Genomic DNA, 6,000 nt, shown 5'->3' on the forward strand with positions numbered 1-6,000 from the left:
AGCACTTCTGTTGGATTTGAATTTAGCATACTTGTCTGGATCAGGCCAATTATTCCTTCTTAGTCTTAACTTATATTAATTGGTAAAGTACTTACTGCAATGACAGTTTCCATTTTATGAAGAATATATCATCTGAGGTGTACAGGTGAAGGACAAAGTTACTCTATTTGTAGAAATTCAACGTTTGTCTTTCAGCTTTTGCTTGGATAATGGCTGCCTGTTTAAGCAAAGATTTCATGGATCTAAATGGGTCTTAAAATGCAAACTTGTTCCTTAAAAGAAGAGATCATAGATGTAGATTATTTTTTATAGGTAGCATTGTTTCTTCTTGGTCTGTCTGTGTTATGTTATATGGAATCAGATCAAAATGCAATAGAGTACGTCTTTACGAAGGCATGGTTTTTATTTCTGTAGCTAAAAAGATAAACTGCAAGATCAGGGTTCTTTATCAGAAGACAGTAACAGAAATATTTAGGTTGGAAAATACCTTTCAGCAATAATTTGTCCAATGTTGCTATAGACAATTCAGAAACTTTTTGTTGTCCACTCTAAAAAAAAATGCTAACACCATAAATAGCACAGAGGATTCTAAACAGATCTGGAATTTCTTTAAATGGCTTTTTTTTTTTTTTTTTTTTTTTTAATCCAGCATTGTGTGTTTTAACATGATACTCATGGGCTGCTTTTTAAACTTTTTCAGTAATTGTAGTTACCTTGGCACTGAACAAAAGAAAGGAGGAGCAGTGTCCTAAAACCAGCCAGTGGAATTCAATCCTGAGGAAGTAGGGACAAGTAGTGTAAGAACTTGGAACAAGAATCAGACACTGAAGAGATGCTGTGGTGGCAGAGGCAGGGGATGAGCCATCTGTGGTGGCATTGCTGACTTCTCTTGGTCTTAGTCCCTTTGGTAAATGAGATATTTGGCAATAAACACACACCCTTCTTTTATCCAGAATTACAACTTAAATTTGTTGATTTGAAAAAAAAAAAAAACGAAAAAACAACCACCAACAGAACCAAGCCAGCATACCAGACTGAGGTAGATCTTTTGCAACCTTCTGGGACCTGTGTGTGAGGATGGGTAAATTTATCCTGGGTGGGATGTTGCTAAGCAAATGCATTTACTAGGAAGATCTCTACTTTGATTTATTCACAGTCCTTCAGTGCTTATTGATATTTCTTTATATAAGCATAGCTGTAATGAAGCTTTATTTCTCTCAGCTATGAATATAAGGTAAAATGTGTTCACACAGAGTTGAAGGGTTAAATGAGGATGGCAGAGAATTAAACCTGGGCTTTTTCATAAAGGGTATGGTATCAGCAAATGCATAATGCAAATGCTTAGATTGCCACATCATCCCATCAAAAACTGGAAGCTTATTTTTAATTAAAAATAATTTACAAGAATTACTTTTATGAGAATGACTGAATCTCTTCCTTTTTTTAATTGTAAATGTCTGCATCAAGCTGTCTGGAAACTCTACAGGAGTTGGTGAGTTTGTTTGTTCATCTCTTACTCATCACACATGTTTTAACCTGAAAGCTTGCCTGAGGATGGTACAGTACAACCTTGTAACTGACTCATTTCAGCAAAGTTAAGTTAAAGTATATACTGTACAAATAGCCATTTGTCATATACTGTTATATTTTTTCTGGAGAAGAATGGTCCAGATGGAAGAATTTTCAGTCCTTCCTGAAAAGGAAGGAGTATGTTTCCTTTCACAAATTGCCTCCCAGTTTCTTTATCCCATGAAATATCTCAAATCTTTATATTTCTCCAAAGACATGTCTGCTAGATATGCGCTGGCAAATTGTTAAGTTTTCTATATACTTTCTCAGAGTTCTGCAGGAAACTCATGGAGTGTGCATGACTGGCTGCATAGTCTTTCCAGTAAATATCAGGGTGTTTGAAATCCAGGGATACTTGAAAAACAGGGCATGTGATAGTGAAGTGATTTCACCAGTTTGTAGAAGGCCTCATCAACTTCCTCTTTCTTACCAGGTGTTCTGTAGTAAACACCCAAAACAGTGCCACCCATATTAGTCTTCCCCTCAACTCTTACCCGTAAGTTCTCTACTTGTTCTTCATCTGCTCATGGTCAGACCTTGATACATTCCAGTTGCTTTCTTATATAAAGAGCAAATCCACTTGCTGGCCTCTTTCCTAAAAAGTGCATCCATGATAACATTCCAGTCATGTCAGATATCCCACCATGTCTCTGGGACTGCAATGAGACTGTGGCCCTGTGACAACACACAGCTCTGTAGTTCTTTCTGTTCGTTGCCCACGCTACATGCATTGGTGTACAGGCATTCCAGGGAGGGAACTGAATATGCAGGTTTCCCTGGAAGGGTGCAAGAGGATTCACCATAGCCACACACACCCTTGAGATGTTTGGCCTTTTGGTTCTCAGAGTGGGAGGCAGCTAAGGAGCATTTGTCACTGCTCTGGCTGGCCCAGATTATTTCCCCAGTTGGATGTGATGGCATAAGCACTGTCATTTTGGCTCCCACCCCAAAAAGAGTGCAAAATATTATGCTCTATTATTTGTATTTCTGGCCTGCAATTCAGCCTCCCTCAGTATCCATGGTGTCACGAAGTCTTAACTTCTCCCTTTGTTTGAGGATGGAGTTTTTCCATAATGGTTTCTTACCTTTTCAATTTCATTAAAATAACCCCAGCAGTGTGAACATAAAAGTGATGCAAACTCAGCAATATACTTTAAAGGAGTTGTTGTTTAGTCGAGATACTGAGATGGGTACCTGACAGCACCCACATACAGTGCCTGTTCCCTGTGCCTATGCTATTTTTAAGGGAGCACAAGAAAGCTTCCAACATCCATGAAGGAGAAGATGCATCACTTCAAAGAATCATAATCACAAGCCATTCACTACAGTTTCTCTCTTTGAAGTTTGAAGTTCCATGGAAAGGCATGCAGAAGGGTGGTGAAAAGATTTCCTTAATTTTTTCATTTTTAAGCTATAACATAGGAAATTCCACCTCAATATGAGGGGAAACTTCTTTACTGTAAGTGTGACAGGACACTTGAACAGGCTGCCCAGAGAGGTTGTGGAGTCTCCTTCTCTGGAGACTTCCAAAATCTGCCTGGATGCATTCCCATGTGGGCTGCCCTAGGGGATCCTGCTTTGGCAAGGTGGGGTTGGACTGGATGATCTCTAGAGGTTCTTTCCAACAACCCCTAAAGTTTTATGATTCTACAATTACTTCTGAATAGAATCTTACCTTGCGAAGTCTGCTGCTAACTGCATTCACACAGCTTTTCCCTGTGCAATGAATAATTAGGTGCAGTTGGGAAACCTTTTTTGTGACTTTTGATAATTCATAAATTCTTAAAGAGACAGTAAAATGAGACATTCAAATACCTCCCTGTGGGGAAATCAGTCCAGTTACCGCTAGTAAGTGTAGCCTGCAAGTAGTTATCATAATTGGAATGTGCTTAAAACATGTATGACTGCATGTATATTGTAGTGTATCCCAAATATACCTGTAAATTGTTCTTCTGCACTTGTGTAAATTCTATCGTATGTCAGCAGAGAGCTTAGCTAAATTAATCCAATTGCATCATTTTAAGTTTTTTATTTGTATCTGCCTAGTTTGCATAAGCCATCCTTTTGAGAGAATGCTTTTTTAAAAAGTCTCATGAGACTAAGGAAAACTCCTTCATTGGAATACGTCTGTGAAGCAGCAGCTGTAGTGCTTAGTTGGTTGCCTCAGCTCTTCAGCTCACTTCTGGAATCAGGTGCTGCCGGGGCTCTTTGTAGAGATCTGTTCACAGAGGAGTCAGTATTATCAACCTGAACTTGATGTACAGATGATTATGAGGGAAATAAAGGGTGCAGGAAAAAGAGGTAGTGCAGAATCCATGGCAGCTTTTGCAGTATGAATAGTGATGTATGAAAAGGCAAACTTTGCCTCATGTTGGGGTTTCTCTTCCAGTTATCTGCTAGGTCTCTCTGGCAAACAAAGGAACAAAAGCAGCAGCTTGTGCTGATTGTAGAGCAGGAGGTATTTCTGAAAGCATGTTACTCTCTAAAATAGGTTCTCCACTTATCTTAATTTTATTTTAAAACAATGTAGCGTTGTTGGCTGATTGAATAAGTAACGAGTAAAGGCAAACTGGGAACTTTTTTATGAAAGTCCCTAGTTCTAGCTTGCTGGTGCTTCATTTAATTACTCTCCAGAGGCAATTATCTGGGTTCCAATTTCAAAACCTCTTTTTTGGACCCACTCAGAAAATACTTAATTAAATGCTGTTCATGCTGGGAAATGTGGACAGTTACAGATTGCAGTTTCATTTCATAGATGAGTCAGCCATTCTGCTGCTTTTAAATTCCATTCTGGGTAAACACATCCTACCTTCATCTGCACGCACTGGGGATCACACCTCATCTAGTGACCAGAGACTTCTTCCAACTTTCATGTGGTTTGCATTTCAGAGAAAGTACTTCCTGCCTTTAATCTGCCCTGATAAGGCTGGAACAACTTGTGGTGCTGTTAAGGAAATGCACTTGTGAATTAATAAAGGCACGAGGTTTTTGAAGGAGCATGCAATGAGTTTTTCTGTATGGGTTATTTCAAAGTTCATACTCAAAGTATGAGTTCAAAGTAATACTCTTGGTTGGCATTTGAGAAGTCTGCTTTTGCTTGGCTATTTGCGTGATTATTTTTTAAATTACTGTCAAGCTACTTCCATTTTGTCTTCTAGAATTCATTATCCCTACTTTAAAAAAAACAAACAAAAACCAGAAAACCAATACCATCCTCTACCCAACTAAAACCCAACCAACCAAACAAAAAAACCCCATTAAAAAAACTGTCAAAAAATGAACAAAAAAAACCCCAAGCCACACCAAAACTAAAAAAACCCAATTGTGACATAAAAATCTACCTACTCTTGTCAGCTGCTTTCAGAAAACTGCAAAGACGCTTGTCTCAATTTAAAGATTTTTAATTTCCCTGCATTTCCAATCTGTTACCCTCTTGACTGCTTCTGTTATTATTTATTTATTATTTTCCTAGCTTGCAAGCAGCAGTGACTCAGATTCCTACAACTCTGCAAACTGTGATCAGCCTCAAGTCTGACTTTCGTTCATACATTCACTGGAAAGTGTTGTTAGTCAATCATATTGATGATTGTCTAACCTTTGTACTGTAGAGATCTGGATCTCTGATTTATCTGTTTTAAAATGCTTTCTCTGAGCCCAGATTATAGTGTCTTTTAAAAACTTAATTCAGGCACTGGATGAGAGCTTCCTGTATGATCTTGGTTTTCTGAAATGCGGGATGTTCAGTAGCACTCAGAACGAGCCCAAGCTGCAAGCTGCATAACAAGCATTAAATGCCACTCATTTTAAGATTAATTTGGGGGTTTGTGTGTGTGTGTTTGGTTTTGGTTTCTTTTGTTAATTTTTTTTTTTTTTTTTTTAAATGTGCTGCATGTTGAGAGCTTTGGAAGAAGTTTTGGAGTTCTGGTGCGTATTACAGGGGAGGTTTTTTCCCAATCCTAAACTTCCTGTAACGCATGATAGCCTCTGGCAGCAGTTCTATGCCTAGATTATAAGAATTATAGAAAAAAAGTTGTCGTTACCCTGCTGGAATTTCTCTGTGTATACATTGAAAATTTAAAAATTGCCTCTTGAATCAGCAAAATTACATCCAAGCTAGCATGAGCCATCCTGGCATAGTTTACTCTGTTTAAAATGTATCAAATTTATTTCCATTAGCAAACCCCTTCAACACTGGCAACTGCCTTTTTCCTGTTTACAATCTTTAGATGATCAAGACTAACCTCATCAAAATGCTAATTAGAATGACTCCTGATAAGCCACCAGACAGCTAATGCAAATTGGCAGCAAATACAAGAATTAAACAATTCCAGAATAGAAAGGGAAGACCTGCATTTACCAATTTGCAACCTCTGGCAATAATCAGTAAGAAGGAACTTTTTACTACAAAAAATTCAGAGGAAAAAAGGCAAA

Source organism: Calypte anna, chromosome Z, assembly GCF_003957555.1.
Source record: "Calypte anna isolate BGI_N300 chromosome Z, bCalAnn1_v1.p, whole genome shotgun sequence".
Taxonomy (NCBI): domain Eukaryota; kingdom Metazoa; phylum Chordata; class Aves; order Apodiformes; family Trochilidae; genus Calypte; species Calypte anna.